The sequence below is a fragment of the Amaranthus tricolor genome, chromosome 2 (assembly GCF_026212465.1).
Source record: "Amaranthus tricolor cultivar Red isolate AtriRed21 chromosome 2, ASM2621246v1, whole genome shotgun sequence".
Lineage (NCBI taxonomy): Eukaryota > Viridiplantae > Streptophyta > Magnoliopsida > Caryophyllales > Amaranthaceae > Amaranthus > Amaranthus tricolor.
The window spans coordinates 24962307-24980403 of record NC_080048.1 but is presented as its reverse complement, the minus strand read 5'-3'; the positions used below and the strand labels follow the sequence as shown (position 1 = coordinate 24980403).

At 30.9% G+C, this 18097-nt stretch overlaps 1 long non-coding RNA gene across 1 annotated transcript; it reads right to left on the bottom strand.

Annotated features, from left to right (window-relative positions):
• Positions 1-13481: 13481 nt before the first annotated feature.
• On the bottom strand, positions 13482-15498 carry LOC130805939 (uncharacterized). The gene is made up of 3 exons (XR_009040243.1): positions 15274-15498; positions 14913-14986; positions 13482-14049 (listed from the first exon to the last, which is right to left on the bottom strand). It is a non-coding gene; the product is annotated as an uncharacterized LOC130805939 (long non-coding RNA).
• Between the last annotated feature and the right edge of the window lie 2599 nt (positions 15499-18097).

Sequence of the window (18097 nt, the reverse complement as noted above, 5' to 3'; positions counted from 1 at the left end):
GAGAATTAAAAATAATATTCATATGCTAGAAATTACAGGCTAAGTTGCGATTTTATGGGTTTTTATGCTTTTTGGCACTTTCGCATAAAAAGTACCTCACACTTGGTTTGTTTTGCATGAAACATGGCAAAAAACACTATTTGGCATATTTTATTGTGTTGAAGTGGTTAGAATTTAAAATCGTAGTCATAAGCTAGAAATTACATGTTAAGTTGTGATTTTATGGGTTTTTCAACATTTTTGGCACTTTCGCGCATAAAGTAGCTCAAACTATTTTGTTATATATTACTGTGTTGAAGTGGTGAGAATTAAAAATCATATTTATATGCTAGAAATTACGTGCTAAGTTGCGAATTTTATGGGTTTTTATGCTTTTTTAACACATTCGCGCATAAAGTAGCTCGATCTTAGTTTGTTTTGCACGAAACTTCGAACATAACACTATTTGGTATATATTATTGTTTTGAAGTGTTTAGAATTTAAAATCATAGTCATATGCTACAAATTAGGTGTTAATTTGATATTTTATGGGTTTTTGAGCTTTTTTATCTCTTTCGTGCATAAAGTAGCTCAATCTATGTTTGTTTTGCACTAAACATGGCACAAAACACTAGTTGGTAAATATTATTTTCTTGAAGTTTTTAGAATTCAAAATCATAGTCATATGGTAGAAATTACGTGTTAAGTTGCGATTTTGTAGGATTTTATGCTTTTTTGACACTTTCGCGCTTAATGTATCTTACACTTGGTTTGTGTTGCACGAAACTTGGCACACAAATCTATTGGTATCTATTTTTGTATTTAAGTGGTTAGTATTGAAAACCATAGTCATATGCTAGAATTTACGTGTTAAGTTACGATTTAATGGGTTTTTATGCTTTTTTGGCTCTTTCGTGCATAAAGTAGCTCAAACTTTGTGTGTTTTGCACGAAACTTGGCGCACAACACTATTTGGTATATATTCTTGTGTTGAAGTGGTTAGAATTAAAAATCACAGTCATATGCTAGAAATTACGTGTGAAGTTGCGATTTTATGGTTTTTTCAGCTTTCGTGGCACTTTTCTGCATAAATTAAACTTTGTTTTTTTTGCACGAAACTTCGCAGAGAACAGTATTTGTTATATATTATTGTGTTGAAGTGGAGAGAATTAAAAATAATATTCATATGCTAGAAATTACAGGCTAAGTTGCGATTTTATGGGTTTTAATGCTTTTTGGCATTTTCGCACATAAAGTACCTCACACTTGGTTGGTTTTGCATGAAACGTGGCAAAAAACTCTATTTGGCATATTTTATTGTGTTGAAGTGGTTAGAATTTAATATCGTAGTCATAAGCTAGAAATTACATGTTAAGTTGTGATTTTATGGGTTTTTCAATATTTTTGGCACTGTCGCGCATAAAGTAGCTCAAACTATTTTGTTATATATTACTGTGTTGAAGTGGTGAGAATTAAAAATCATATTCATATGCTAGAAATTACGTGCTAAGTTGCGAATTTTATGGGTTTTTATGCTTTTTTAACACATTCGCGCATAAAGTAGCTCGATCTTAGTTTGTTTTGCACGAAACTTCGAACATAACACTATTTGGTATATATTATTGTTTTGAAGTGTTTAGAATTTAAAATCATAGTCATATGCTACAAATTAGGTGTTAATTTGATATTTTATGGGTTTTTGAGCTTTTTTATCTCTTTCGTGCATAAAGTAGCTCAATCTATGTTTGTTTTGCACTAAACATGGCACAAAACACTAGTTGGTAAATAGTATTTTCTTGAAGTTTTTAGAATTCAAAATCATAGTCATATGGTAGAAATTACGTGTTAAGTTGCGATTTTGTAGGATTTTATGCTTTTTTGACACTTTCGCGCTTAATGTATCTTACACTTGGTTTGTGTTGCACGAAACTTGGCACACAAATCTATTGGTATCTATTTTTGTATTTAAGTGGTTAGTATTGAAAACCATAGTCATATGCTAGAATTTACGTGTTAAGTTACGATTTAATGGGTTTTTATGCTTTTTTGGCTCTTTCGTGCATAAAGTAGCTCAAACTTTGTGTGTTTTGCACGAAACTTGGCGCACAACACTATTTGGTATATATTCTTGTGTTGAAGTGGTTAGAATTAAAAATCACAGTCATATGCTAGAAATTACGTGTGAAGTTGCGATTTTATGGTTTTTTCAGCTTTCGTGGCACTTTTGTGCATAAATTAAACTTTGTTTTTTTTGCACGAAACTTCGCAGAGAACAGTATTTGTTATATATTATTGTGTTGAAGTGGAGAGAATTAAAAATAATATTCATATGCTAGAAATTACAGGGTAAGTTGCGATTTTATGGGTTTTAATGCTTTTTGGCATTTTCGCACATAAAGTACCTCACACTTGGTTGGTTTTGCATGAAACGTGGCAAAAAACTCTATTTGGCATATTTTATTGTGTTGAAGTGGTTAGAATTTAATATCGTAGTCATAAGCTAGAAATTACATGTTAAGTTGTGATTTTATGGGTTTTTCAATATTTTTGGCACTTTCGCGCATAAAGTAGCTCAAACTATTTTGTTATATATTACTGTGTTGAAGTGGTGAGAATTAAAAATCATATTCATATGCTAGAAATTACGTGCTAAGTTGCGAATTTTATGGGTTTTTATGCTTTATTAACACATTCGCGCATAAAGTAGCTCGATCTTAGTTTGTTTTGCACGAAACTTCGAACATAACACTATTTGGTATATATTATTGTTTTGAAGTGTTTAGAATTTAAAATCATAGTCATATGCTACAAATTAGGTGTTAATTTGATATTTTATGGGTTTTTGAGCTTTTTTATCTCTTTTTATGGGTTTTTGAGCTTTTTTATCTCTTTCGTGCATAAAGTAGCTCAATCTTGGTTTGTTTTGCACTAAACTTGGCACAAAAGACTAGTTGGTAAATATTATTTTCTTGATGTTTTTAGAATTCAAAATCATAGTTATATGCTAGAAATTACGTGTTAAGTTGCGATTTTGTAGGTTTTTATGCTTTTTTGGCACTTTCGCGCATAATGTATCTTACACTTGGTTTGTGTTGCACGAAACTTGGCACACAAATCTATTGGTATCTATTTTTGTATTTAAGTGGTAAGTATTGAAAACCATTGTCATATGCTAGAATTTACGTGTTAAGTTACGATTTAATGGGTTTTTATGCATTTTTGGCACTTTCGTGCATAAAGTAGCTCAAACTTTGTGTGTTTTGCATGAAACTTGGCACACAACACTATTTGGTATATATTCTTGTGTTGAAGTGGTTAGAATTAAAAATCACAGTCATATGCTAGAAATTACGTGTGAAGTTGCAATTATATGGCTTTTTAGCTTTCGTGGCACTTTTGCGCATAAATTAAACTTGGTTTTTCTTGCACGAAACTTCGCAGAGAACAGTATTTGTTATATATTATTGTGTTGAAGTGGAGAGAATTAAAAATAATATTCATATGCTAGAAATTACGGGCTAAATTGCGATTTTATGGGTTTTAATGCTTTCTGGCACTTTCACACATAAAGTACCTCACACTTGGTTTGTTTTGCATGAAACATGGCAAAAAACACTATTTGGAATATATTATTGTTTTGAAGTGGATAGAATTGAAAATCATATTCATATGTTAGAAATTACGTGCTAAGTTGCGTCTTTATGGAATTTTTAAGGTTTTTGGCACTGTCGCGCATAAAGTAGCTCAAATTTATAAGTTTGTTTTGCACGAAACTTGGCACACAACACTATTTGGTGTATATTATTGTGTTGAAGTGGTTAGAATTGAAAATCATATTTATATGCTAGAAATTACGTGCAAAATTGCGATTTTATGGGTTTTTAAGCTTTTTTGGCACTTTCGAACATAAAGTAGCTCAAACTTAGTTTGTTTTGCACGAAACTTGGAACACAACACTATTTGGTATATATTATTGTTTTGAAGTGGTTAAAATTTAAAATCCTAGTCATATGCTACAAATTAGGTGTTATGTTGTGATTTTATGGGTTTTTATGCTTTTTGGCACTTTCGCGCATAAAGTAATTCAAACTTTATTTGGTATATATTATTGTGTTGAAGTGGTTATAATTGATAATCATATTCATTTGCAAGAAATTACGTGTTAAGCTGCAATTTTATAGGTTTGTAAACGTTTTTCGCACTTTCGCGCATAGAGTAGTTCAAACTTTATTTGTTTTGCACGAAAAAAGGCAACAAAACTATTTGGTGTATATTGTAGTTAGAATTTAAAATCATATTCATATGCTAGAAATTACGTGCTAAGTTGCGATTTTATGGGTTTTTAATCTTTTTTGGCACTTTCGCGTATAAAGTAGTTCAAACATGATTTATTTTGCACGAAACTTTGCACACAATACTATTTGGTATAGATTATTGTGTTGAAGTTGTTAGAATTGAAAATCATAGTCATATGCTAGAAATTACGTGTTAAGTTCCGATTTTATAGGCTTTTAAGCTTTTTTGGCCCTTTCGCGGATAATGTAGCTCAAACATGGTTTTTTTGTACGAAACTTCGCACACAACACTATTTGGTATATATTATTGTTTTGAAGTGAATCGAATTTAAAATCATAGTAATATGCTAGATATTACATGCTATGTTGTGTTTTTATAGGTTTTTATGCTTCTTTAAAACTTTCGCGCATAAAGTAGTTCAAACTTGGTTTGTTTTGCACGAAACTTGGCATACTACATTATTTGGTATATATTATTGTATTGAAGTGGTTAGAATTTAAAATCATTGTAATATGCTAGAAATTACGTGTGAAGTTACGATTTTATGGGTTTTTAAGCTTTTTTGGCACTATCACGCATAAAGTAGCTCAAAGTTGGTTTATTTTGCACAAAACAAGGCACACAACACTATTTGGTATACATTATTGTGTTAAAGTGGCTTGAATTGAAATTCTTAGTCATATGATAGAAATTACGTGTTAAGTTGTGATTTTATGGGTTTTTAAGCTTTTTTATCAGTTTCGCGCATAAAGTAGCTCAAACTTTGTTTGTTTTGCACGAAACTTGGCACACAATACTATTTCGTATATATTAATGTGTTGAAGTGGTTAGAATTGAAAAATCATTGTCATATGCTAGAAATTACGTTTTAAGTTTCGAATTTATGGGTTTTTAAGCTTTTTTGTCACTTTCGCGCATAAAGAAGCTCAAACTTGGCTTGTTTTGCAAAAAATTTGGCACACAACACTATTTGGTATATATTATTGTGTTGAAGTTGTTAGAATTGAAAATCATAGTCATATGTTAGAAACTTCCTTTTAAGTTGCGATTTTATGGGTTTCGAAGGCTTTTTGGCACTTTCGCGCATAAAGTAGCTCAAACATTGTTTTTTTTTTCCATGAAACTTGACACACAACACTATTTGTTATATATTATTGTGTTGAAGTGGTTAGAATTGAAAATCATGGTCATATACTAGACATTACGTGTTAAGTTGCGATTATATGGGTTTTTTAAGCGTTTTTGGCACTTTCGCGCATAAAGTAGCTTAAACTTGGTTTGTTTTGCATGAAACTTTGCACACAACACTATTTGGTCTATATTATTGTGTCTAAGTGGTTATAATTGAAAATCATAGTTATATGTGAGAAATTACGTGTTAAGTTGCTATTTTATGGGTTTTTAAGTTTTTTGGCATTAGAAATTACATGTTAAGTTGCGATTTTATGGGTTTTTAAGTTTTTGGCACTTTCGCGCATAAAGTAAAACTTGGTTTGTTTTGCACGAAACTTGGCACGCAACACTATTTGGTATATATTATTGTATTGAAGTGGATAGAATTGAAAATCATAGTCAAATGCTAGAAATTACGTGTTAAGTTGCGATTTTATGGGTTTTTAAGCTTTTTTGGCACTTTAGCGCAAAAAGTAGCTCAAACTTGGTTTGTTTTGCACGAAACTTGGCATATTACACTATTTGGTATATATTATTGTTTTGAACTGGTTAGAATTTAAAATCATAGTCTTATGCTAGAATTTACGTGTGAAGTTGCGATTTTATTGGTTTTTATGCTTTTTTGGCACTTACGCGCTTAAAGTAGCTCAAAGTTGGTTTATTTTGCAAGAAACTTGGCACACAACACTATTTGGCACTAACATTACGTGCTAAGTTACGATTTTATGGGTTATTAAGCTTTTTTGGCACTAACATCGATTTTCTGTTAGTGTTTTCGACAAGCTTATAATACCGTTGATTGCGGCTACTACACTCTGAAATATATGGACGATATCTTACAATCCATGAAGGAGGTTGGAGTTGAAAACATTGACGCATTAAGTATTTGTTACGTTCTTAAATTATAATATTATAGATTTACTATTGGTAAAATCTAATGTTTATTTATCATTTAATTTAATATTATATTATAGATTTTATATGACATTATAAGGGAAACACGCCCTTTTAGAGATGGGGAAATGCGCCAGTTAAAAGATAAGATTGTCGCGTATCTTGCTAATTTTTGTTATTGGTAAATAATGTAATTAGTTTAAATTTAGGACTTTAATTTGTATATGTACATATTATTATATATACGATCGATAGTTTACAAAGAGATTATTCATGATATTTGGTGATTATTATTGGATTATTGGATTATTGGATTAATCATTGTTTACATTGTACATTATTGGATTGTTTATTAGTATTAAACGAAAAAAGCAAATAATAATAATAATAATAATAATAATAATAATAATAATAATAATAATAATAATAATAATAATAATAAATATGCTACGGGCTTCCCTAAAACCGCAGCATATAGTGCATGACTATATGCTGCGGTTTTAGGGAGACCCGCAGCATATGGTTCACTTTTCTGCTGCGGTTTTAAACCGCAAAATTTAAAATAGGCCATCTGCTGCTATCACTAATGTTTGAGGCCAAAATCGCAGCATATTATGTCAAAAAATCCGCAGTAAATGAGGTTTTTTACACTAGTGAGCGCTTTAAAAACATTAAAAACGCAACTAAGCACGTAATTTCAAGCATATGACTATTGTTTTATATTCTAAGCATTTAAACCCAATACTATATCTACCAAATAGTGTTGTGTGCCGAGTTTAAACAAACCAAGTTTGAACTACTTAAAAAACCTTAAAAACGCAACTAAGCACGTAATTTTAGGCATATGACGATTATTTTCAAATCTAACCATTTCAACGCAATTATATATACATAGTGTTGTGTGCCAAGTTTCCGCCAAAACAAACCAAATTTGAACTAATTTCTGGATGATGTGCCAAAAACGCTTAAAAAACATTAAAACGCAACTAAGCACGTAATTTCAAACATATGACAATTGTTTTCGATTGTAGCAATTCAACACAATAATATATACCAAATAGTCTTGTCTTCCAAGTTTAATGCCAAACAAACCAAATTTGAACTATTTCATGCGAGAAAGTGCCAAAAAAGCTTTAAAAACCTTAAAAACGCAACTAAGCACGTAATTTCAAGCATATGACTATTGTTTTCTATTCTAACTATTTCTACACAATACTATATATATACTTAATAGTGTTGTGTTCCAAGTTTCTTGCCAAACAAACCAAGTTTGAACTACTTTATGCGAGAATGTTTCAAAAACGCTTAAAAAACCTTAAAAACAGAACTTAGCACGTAATTTCAAGCATATGACTATTTCGTGTATATTATTGTGTTGAAGTGGTTGGAATCGAAAATCATATTCATATGCTAGAAATTACGTGCTACGTTGCGATTTTATGGGTTTTTAAGGTTTTTTGGCACTTTCGCGCATAAAGAAGCTCATACTTGATTTGTTTTGCACGAAACTTATCACACAACACTATTTCGTATATATTATTGTGTTGAAGTGGTTATAATTGAAAATCATAGTCATATGCTAGATATTACGTGTTAAGTTACGATTTTATGGGTTTTTATGCTTTTTTGGCACTTTCGCGCATAAAGTAGCTCAAACTTGGTTTGTTTTGCACGAAACTTGGCATATAACACTATTTGGTATATATTATTGTTTTGAACTGGTTAGAAATTAAAATCATAGTCATATGCTAGAATTTACGTGTGAAGTTGCGATTTTATTGGTTTTTATGCTTTTTTGGCACTTACGCGCTTAAAGTAGCTCAAATTTGGTTTATTTTGCAAGAAACTTGGCACACAACACTATTTGGCACTAACATTATGTGCTAAGTTACGATTTTATGGGTTATTAAGCTTTTTTGGCACTAACATCGATTTTCTGTTAGTGTTTTCGACAAGCTTATAATACCGTTGATTGCGGCTACTACACTCTGAAATATATGGACGATATCTTACAATCCATGAAGGAGGTTGGAGTCGAAAACATTGACGCATTAAGTATTTGTTACGTTCTTAAATTATAATATTATAGATTTACTATTGGTAAAATCTAATGTTTATTTATCATTTAATTTAATATTATATTATAGATTTTATATGACATTATAAGGGAAACACGCCCTTTTAGAGATGGGGAAATGCGCCAGTTAAAAGATAAGATTGTCGCGTATCTTGCTAATTTTTGTTATTGGTAAATAATGTAATTAGTTTAAATTTAGGACTTTAATTTGTATATGTACATATTATTATATATACGATCGATAGTTTACAAAGAGATTATTCGTGATATTTGGTGATTATTATTGGATTATTGGATTATTGGATTAATCATTGTTTACATTGTACGTTATTGGATTGTTTATTAGTATTAAACGAAAAAAGCAAATAATAATAATAATAATAATAATAATAATAATAATAATAATAATAATAATAATAAATATGCTACGGGCTTCCCTAAAACCGCAGCATATAGTGCATGACTATATGCTGCGGTTTTAGGGAGACCCGCAGCATATGGTTCACTTTTCTGCTGCGGTTTTAAACCGCAAAATTTAAAATAGGCCATCTGCTGCTATCACTAATGTTTGAGGCCAAAATCGCAGCATATTATGTCAAAAAATCCGCAGTAAATGAGGTTTTTTCCACTAGTGAGCGCTTTAAAAACATTAAAAACGCAACTAAGCACGTAATTTCAAGCATATGACTATTGTTTTATATTCTAAGCATTTAAACCCAATACTATATCTACCAAATAGTGTTGTGTGCCGAGTTTAAACAAACCAAGTTTGAACTACTTAAAAAACCTTAAAAACGCAACTAAGCACGTAATTTTAGGCATATGACGATTATTTTCAAATCTAACCATTTCAACGCAATAATATATACATAGTGTTGTGTGCCAAGTTTCCGCCAAAACAAACCAAATTTGAACTAATTTCTGGATGATGTGCCAAAAACGCTTAAAAAAACATTAAAACGCAACTAAGCACGTAATTTCAAACATATGACAATTGTTTTCGATTGTAGCAATTCAACACAATAATATATACCAAATAGTCTTGTCTTCCAAGTTTAATGCCAAACAAACCAAATTTGAACTATTTCATGCGAGAAAGTGCCAAAAAAGCTTTAAAAACCTTAAAAACGCAACTAAGCACGTAATTTCAAGCATATGACTATTGTTTTCTATTCTAACTATTTCTACACAATACTATATATATACTTAATAGTGTTGTGTTCCAAGTTTCTTGCCAAACAAACCAAGTTTGAACTACTTTATGCGAGAATGTTTCAAAAACGCTTAAAAAACCTTAAAAACAGAACTTAGCACGTAATTTCAAGCATATGACTATTTCGTGTATATTATTGTGTTGAAGTGGTTGGAATCGAAAATCATATTCATATGCTAGAAATTACGTGCTACGTTGCGATTTTATGGGTTTTTAAGGTTTTTTGGCACTTTCGCGCATAAAGTAGCTCATACTTGATTTGTTTTGCACGAAACTTATCACACAACACTATTTCGTATATATTATTGTGTTGAAGTGGTTATAATTGAAAATCATAGTCATATGCTAGATATTACGTGTTAAGTTACGATTTTATGGGTTTTTATGCTTTTTTGGCACTTTCGCGCATAAAGTAGCTCAAACTTGGTTTGTTTTGCACGAAACTTGGCATATAACACTATTTGGTATATATTATTGTTTTGAACTGGTTAGAATTTAAAATCATAGTCATATGCTAGAATTTACGTGTGAAGTTGCGATTTTATTGGTTTTTATGCTTTTTTGGCACTTACGCGCTTAAAGTAGCTCAAATTTGGTTTATTTTGCAAGAAACTTGGCACACAACACTATTTGGCACTAACATTACGTGCTAAGTTACGATTTTATGGGTTATTAAGCTTTTTTGGCACTAACATCGATTTTCTGTTAGTGTTTTCGACAAGCTTATAATACTATTGATTGCGGCTACTACACTCTGAAATATATGGACGTTATCTTACAATCCATGAAGGAGGTTGGAGTCGAAAACATTGACGCATTAAGTATTTGTTACGTTCTTAAATTATAATATTATAGATTTACTATTGGTAAAATCTAATGTTTATTTATCATTTAATTTAATATTATATTATAGATTTTATATGACATTATAAGGGAAACACGCCCTTTTAGAGATGGGGAAATGCGCCAGTTAAAAGATAAGATTGTCGCGTATCTTGCTAATTTTTGTTATTGGTAAATAATGTAATTAGTTTAAATTTAGGACTTTAATTTGTATATGTACATATTATTATATATACGATCGATAGTTTACAAAGAGATTATTCGTGATATTTGGTGATTATTATTGGATTATTGGATTATTGGATTAATCATTGTTTACATTGTACATTATTGGATTGTTTATTAGTATTAAACGAAAAAAGCAAATAATAATAATAATAATAATAATAATAATAATAATAATAATAATAATAATAATAATAATAATAATAATAATAATAATAAATATGGTACGGGCTTCCCTAAAACCGCAGCATATAGTGCATGACTATATGCTGCGGTTTTAGGGAGACCCGCAGCATATGGTTCACTTTTCTGCTGCGGTTTTAAACCGCAAAATTTAAAATAGGCCATCTGCTGCTATCACTAATGTTTGAGGCCAAAATCGCAGCATATTATGTCAAAAAATCCGCAGTAAATGAGGTTTTTTCCACTAGTGAGCGCTTTAAAAACATTAAAAACGCAACTAAGCACGTAATTTCAAGCATATGACTATTGTTTTATATTCTAAGCATTTAAACCCAATACTATATCTACCAAATAGTGTTGTGTGCCGAGTTTAAACAAACCAAGTTTGAACTACTTAAAAAACCTTAAAAACGCAACTAAGCACGTAATTTTAGGCATATGACGATTATTTTCAAATCTAACCATTTCAACGCAATAATATATACATAGTGTTGTGTGCCAAGTTTCCGCCAAAACAAACCAAATTTGAACTAATTTCTGGATGATGTGCCAAAAACGCTTAAAAAACATTAAAACGCAACTAAGCACGTAATTTCAAACATATGACAATTGTTTTCGATTGTAGCAATTCAACACAATAATATATACCAAATAGTCTTGTCTTCCAAGTTTAATGCCAAACAAACCAAATTTGAACTATTTCATGCGAGAAAGTGCCAAAAAAGCTTTAAAAACCTTAAAAACGCAACTAAGCACGTAATTTCAAGCATATGACTATTGTTTTCTATTCTAACTATTTCTACACAATACTATATATATACTTAATAGTGTTGTGTTCCAAGTTTCTTGCCAAACAAACCAAGTTTGAACTACTTTATGCGAGAATGTTTCAAAAACGCTTAAAAAACCTTAAAAACAGAACTTAGCACGTAATTTCAAGCATATAACTATTTCGTGTATATTATTGTGTTGAAGTGGTTGGAATCGAAAATCATATTCATATGCTAGAAATTACGTGCTACGTTGCGATTTTATGGGTTTTTAAGGTTTTTTGGCACTTTCGCGCATAAAGTAGCTCATACTTGATTTGTTTTGCACGAAACTTATCACACAACACTATTTCGTATATATTATTGTGTTGAAGTGGTTATAATTGAAAATCATAGTCATATGCTAGATATTACGTGTTAAGTTACGATTTTATGGGTTTTTATGCTTTTTTGGCACTTTCGCGCATAAAGTAGCTCAAACTTGGATCGTTTTTCACGAAACTTGGCATACAATACTATTTGGTATATATTATTGTTTTGAAGTGGTTAGAATTTAAAATCATAGTAATATGCTTGAAATTACGTTTGAAGTTATGATTTTACGGGTTTTTAAGCCTTTTTGGCACTTTCACGCCTAAAGTAGTTCAAAGTTTGTTCGTTTTGCACGAAACTTGGCACACAACATTATTTGATATATATTATTTTGTTGAAGTGCTTAGAATAGAAAATCATTGTCATATTCTAAAAATTACGTGTTAAGTTGCGATTTTATGGGTATTTATATTTTTTTAACACTTTCGCGCATGAAGTAGCTCAAACTTAGTTTTTTTTGCACCAAACTTGGAACACAACACTAGTTCGCATATTTTATTGTGTTGAAGTGGTTAGAATTAAAAATCGTAGTCATAAGCTAGAAATTACATGTTAAGTTGTGATTTTATTGGTTTTTCAGCATTTTTGACACTTTCGCGCATAAAGTAGCTCAAACTATTTTGTTATATATTACTGTGTTGAAGTGGTGAGAATTAAAAATCATATTCATATGCTAGAAATTACGTGCTAAGTTGCGAATTTATGGGTTTTTATGCTTTTTTAACACATTCGCGCATAAATTAGCTCAATCATAGTTTGTTTTGCACGAAACTTTGAACATAACACTATTTGGTATATATTATTGTTTTGAAGTGGTTAGAATTTAAAATCATAGTCATATGCTACAAATTAGGTGTTAATCTTGGCACAAAACACTAGTTGGTAAATATTATTCTCTTGAAGTTTTTAGAATTCAAAATCATAGTCATATGCTAGAAATTACGTGTTAAGTTGCGATTTTATGGGTTTTTAAGCTTTTTTGGCTCTTTCGCGTATAAAGTAGCTCAAACTTGGTTTGTTTTGCACGAAACTTGGCACTCAACACTATTTGTTATATATATATATATATATTATTGTGTTTAAGTGGTTAGAATTTATAATCATAGTCATATGCTAGAAATTAGCTCTTAAGTGGCGATTTGATGGGTTTTTAAGCGTTTTCGCGATAAAGTAGCTCAAACCTTGTTTGTTTTGCACGAAACTTGGCACACAATACTATTTGGTATATATTATTGTGTTGAATTGGTTAGAATTTACAATCATATTCATATGCTAGAAATTACGTGCTAAGTTACGATTATGTAGGTTTTGATGCTTTTTTGGCACTATCGCGCATATAGTATCTCACACTTGGTTTTTGTTGCACGAAACATGGCACACAAAACTATTTGGTATCTATTATTGTGTTTAAGTGGTTAGAATTGAAAATCATAGTCATATGCTAGAATTTACGTGTTAAGTTACGATTTTATGGGTTTTTATGCTTTTTGTCACTTTCGCACATAAAGTAGCTCAAACTTGGTTTGTTTTGCACGAAACTTGGCACACAACACTATTTAGTATATATTATTGTTTTGAAGTGGATAGAATTGAAAATCATATTTATATGTACGGGTGTTCAAAACCGGATACCGGGTCGACCCGGTTCCGAAAAACCGGGTACCCGGTTTTCCGGATACTTAAAATTCTATTCCGGATCCGACCTGGTTTAAACCGGGTACCCGAAATCCGGGTACCCGGTTTTGTTATTTATTATTATTTTTTTTTTTATTTATTAATTTTTTTTGTTATTTCTTTTGACATTTTTTTATATATAATTCACATAATATTAAAATACTTAACTTAATTAATCATAAACTATTAAAATACAATAATTAGTTATTGAAATACAACCATAATTCCATAAACTAAAAGCAAGCGATTAAAATTTATAAGTTGAAACTTGAAGCTCCATTAATCATCTTCAACGTCGTCAAGAGTTTCATCGATTATGACCTTCGGATGCTCCAAAGTTAATGCATTACCTAAACCAAATCAAAGAAGCTTTACTTAAATTAATCACTATAACAATTAACAAGTCTAATTAAGAACAAAGTCAAAGAAAGAATCTTTAATCATCAATTTCAGAAATTCATCACAAAATACTTGAGCAAGTATCCCCATGTAACTCAGACCATAAGGATTCTCTAAAATGTTGATTGTATACTTGTTAAGGTCAATAATTGTTCAAATCTCAGTAATTTAAGCACACAAAGATCATGATTGAGCAAATAAAAAAGAACCGTAAAAACAAGACAGATTAAACCGACGATATTCGATAGATGTAAACATATTCATTGTCACCAAACCACCCTTTTGATTCAGCAATAAGCCAATAACTCTGGGCTTCACTTCAAGGACCGGCATCCTTTCGAGTCTCGTCCCCACTAAACAACAACAATGCTTGATCATTTATGCTATTGCCTAAAGTCAACACAAGTCACAATTCACAACTTACATGAATCATTTCCAATTTACCATTCATCAATTCATCACAATTCAGTTCATCACAATCAACTATTTTCTCCAAATTTAAAGCAAAAAACAAAGGATATGTAGAAGTAAACAATACACAATCAGTTCATCAGTAGTTGTACAATCAATTCACAATTAGTTTATCATCAGTTTATCCAGGACCGTTCAACTAAGATAGTCACAAGACTCACAACTCATATACAAGCAGAACCAATTTACCATCATCAGTTCATCAGTCACAAGGCAGTTATACCATATAAACAAGAATCAATCAGAACCAATTTACCATCATTAGTTCATCACAATTCACAATCAATTACCAATCTAGTGAATCTACCATCATCAATTCATCATATACAAGCAGAACAAATACCGAAAATCTAGATGGTGGTACTGGGTAAGAATCCAGGTAGATCTTCAATAAGTATCGAAAATTGCTGAACAAATCTATGACAAAATCAAAAATGGCAAAAAAAAAAATAAATTAGTACCACAAAACTCACCCAATGGTTAAATCTGTGACAAATATCAAAAAATGGTGATGAACTAAGAATGCGAAAATGCGAAAATGGTGATGAACTAAGATTACAAAATCGAAAATGCAAAAAAATTAAATCTAAGATAAAAATCTGAAAATGCGAAAATGGCTAAAAAAAACTCTAGAATTAAGAAGATCTAGAGAAGAAGAAGAATGGTGATGAACTAAAAATGGTGATGAACTGAAATAAACTTACCCAATTAAAGAACTGAAGAACTGAACAGGAAGAAGAAGATGGCGTCTCAACGTAAATGGTGACGAAGAGGCAAGATGACGGCGTGAAGAACTGAAGATTGAAGAAGCAAGATGGCGTCTCACTGTCAAGTGTCTCAACGTGTCTGGAATGAAGAATGAAGGAGGAAGGAGGAAGAAGGCAAGCAGGAGATGAATGAAGTTTCAATGAAAACGGGATTAGGTTTAGTCATTTAGGGTTTTTGAAATTAGAAAAAAAAAAAAAAAAAAAAAAAAAAAAAAAAAAAAAATTGGATACCGGGTACCCGGTTTCCCGAGATTCGCAATCCGTATCCGACCCGAATACCCGGTTTTAAAACCGGGTACCCGACCCGAATTATCCGAATTTGGTAAACCGGGTATTTTACCCGATTTTAAAAAGCGGATACCGGGTTTTCCGAATCGGATTTTTCAAACCGGATATTTTTGAACAGCCCTATTTATATGTTAGAAATTACGTGTTAAGTTGCGTCTTTATGGATTTTTTTAAGCTTTTTTGGCACTGTGGCGCAAAAAGTAGCTCAAACATAGTTTGTTTTGCACGAAACTTGGCACACAACACTATTTGGTGTATATTATTGTGTTGAAGTGGTTAGAATTGAAAATCATATTGATATGCTAGAAATTACGTGCTAAATTTAGATTTTATGGGTTTTTAAGTTTTTTTTGGCACTTTCGAACATAAAGTAGCTCAAACTTAGTTTGTTTTGCACGAAACTTGAAACACAACACTATTTGGTATATATTAATGTTTTCAAGTGGTTAGAATTTAAAATCATAGTCATATGCTACAAATTAGGTGTTAAGTTGCGATTTTATGGGTTTTTAAGCTTTTTTGGCACTTTCATGCATAAAGTAGCTCAATCCTTGTTTGTTTTGCACTAAACTTGGCACACAACAGTAGTTGGTAAATATTATTGTCTTGAAGTGGTTAGAATTCAAAATCATAGTCATATGCTAGAAATTACGTGTCAAGTTCCGATTTTATGATTTTTTAAGCTTTTTTGGCACTTTCGCGTATAAAGTAGCTCAACCTTGGTTTGTTTTGCACGAAACATGGCACACAACACTATTTGGTATATATTATTGTGTTTAAGTGGTTAGAATTGATAATCATTGTCATATGCTAGAAATTACCTCATAAGTTGCGATTTTATGGGTTTTTATGCTTTTTTTGCATTTTCGCGATAAAGTAGCTTAAACTTGGTTTGTTTGCACGAAACTTGGCACACAATACTATTTGGTATATATTATTGTGTTGAATTGGTTAGAATTTACAATCATATTCATATGCTAGAAATTACGTGCTAAGTTGCGATTTTGTAGGTTTTTATGCTTTTTTGGCACTTTCGCGCGTAATATATCTCACACTTTGTTTGTGTTGCACGAAACTTGGCACACAAATCTATTGGTATCTATTTTTGTATTTAAGTGGTTAGTATTGAAAACCATAGTCATATGCTAGAATTTACGTGTTAAGTTACGATTTAATGGGTTTTTATGCTTTTTTGGCACTTTCGTGCATAATGTAGCTCAAACTTTGTGTGGTTTGCACGAAACTTGGCACACAACACTAATTGGTATATATTCTTGTGTTGAAGTGGTTAGAATTAAAAATAATAGACATATGCTAGAAATTACGTTTGAAGTTGCGATTTTATGACTTTTTTAGCTTTCGTGGCACTTTTGCGCATAAATTAAACTTGGTTTTTTTTGCACGAAACTTCGCAGAGAACAGTATTTGTTATATATTATTGTGTTGAAGTGGAGAGAATTAAAAATAATGTTCATATGCTAGAAATGACGGGCTAAGTTGCGATTTTATGGGTTTTTATGCTTTTTGGCACTTTCGTACATAAAGTACCTCACACTTGGTTTGTTTTGCATGAAACATGGCAAAAAACACTATTTGGTATATATTATTGTTTTGAAGTGGATAGAATTGAAAATCATATTCATATGTTAGAAATTACGTGCTAAGTTGCGTCTTTATGGAATTTTTAAGGTTTTTTGGCACTGTCGCGCATAAATTAGCTCAAACTTAGTTTGTTTTGCACGAAACTTGGCACACAACACTATTTGGTGTATGTTATTGTGTTGAAGTGGTTAGAATTGAAAATCATATTTATATGTTAGAAATTACGTGCTAAATTGAGATTTTATGGGTTTTTGAAGCTTTTTTGGCACTTTCGAACGTAAAGTAGCTCAAACTTAGTTTGTTTTCCACGAAACTTGGAACACAACACTATTTGGTATATATTATTGTTTTCAAGTGGTTAGAATTTAAAATCCTAATCATATGCTACAAATTAGGTGCTAAGTTGCGATTTTATGGGTTTTTATGCTTTTTGGCACTTTCACGCATAAAGTAGTTCAAACTTTATTTGTTATATATTATTGTGTTGAAGTGGTTATAATTGATAATCATATTCATTTGCTAGAAATTACGTGTTAAGCTGCGATTTTATAGGTTTGTAAACGTTTTTGGCACTTTCACGCATAAAGTAGTTCAAACTTTATTTGTTTTGCACGAAAAAAGGCAAACAAAACTATTTGGTGTATATTATTGTTTTGAAGTAGTTAGAATTGACAATAATATTGATATGCTAGAAATTACGTACTAAGTTGCGATTTTATGGGTTTTAAAACTTTTTTGGCACTTTCGCGTATAAAGTAGCTCAAACTTGTTTTATTTTGCACGAAACTTTGCACACAATACTATTTGATATAGATTATTGTGTTGAAGTTGTTAGAAAAGAAAATCATAGTCATATGCTAGAAATTACGTG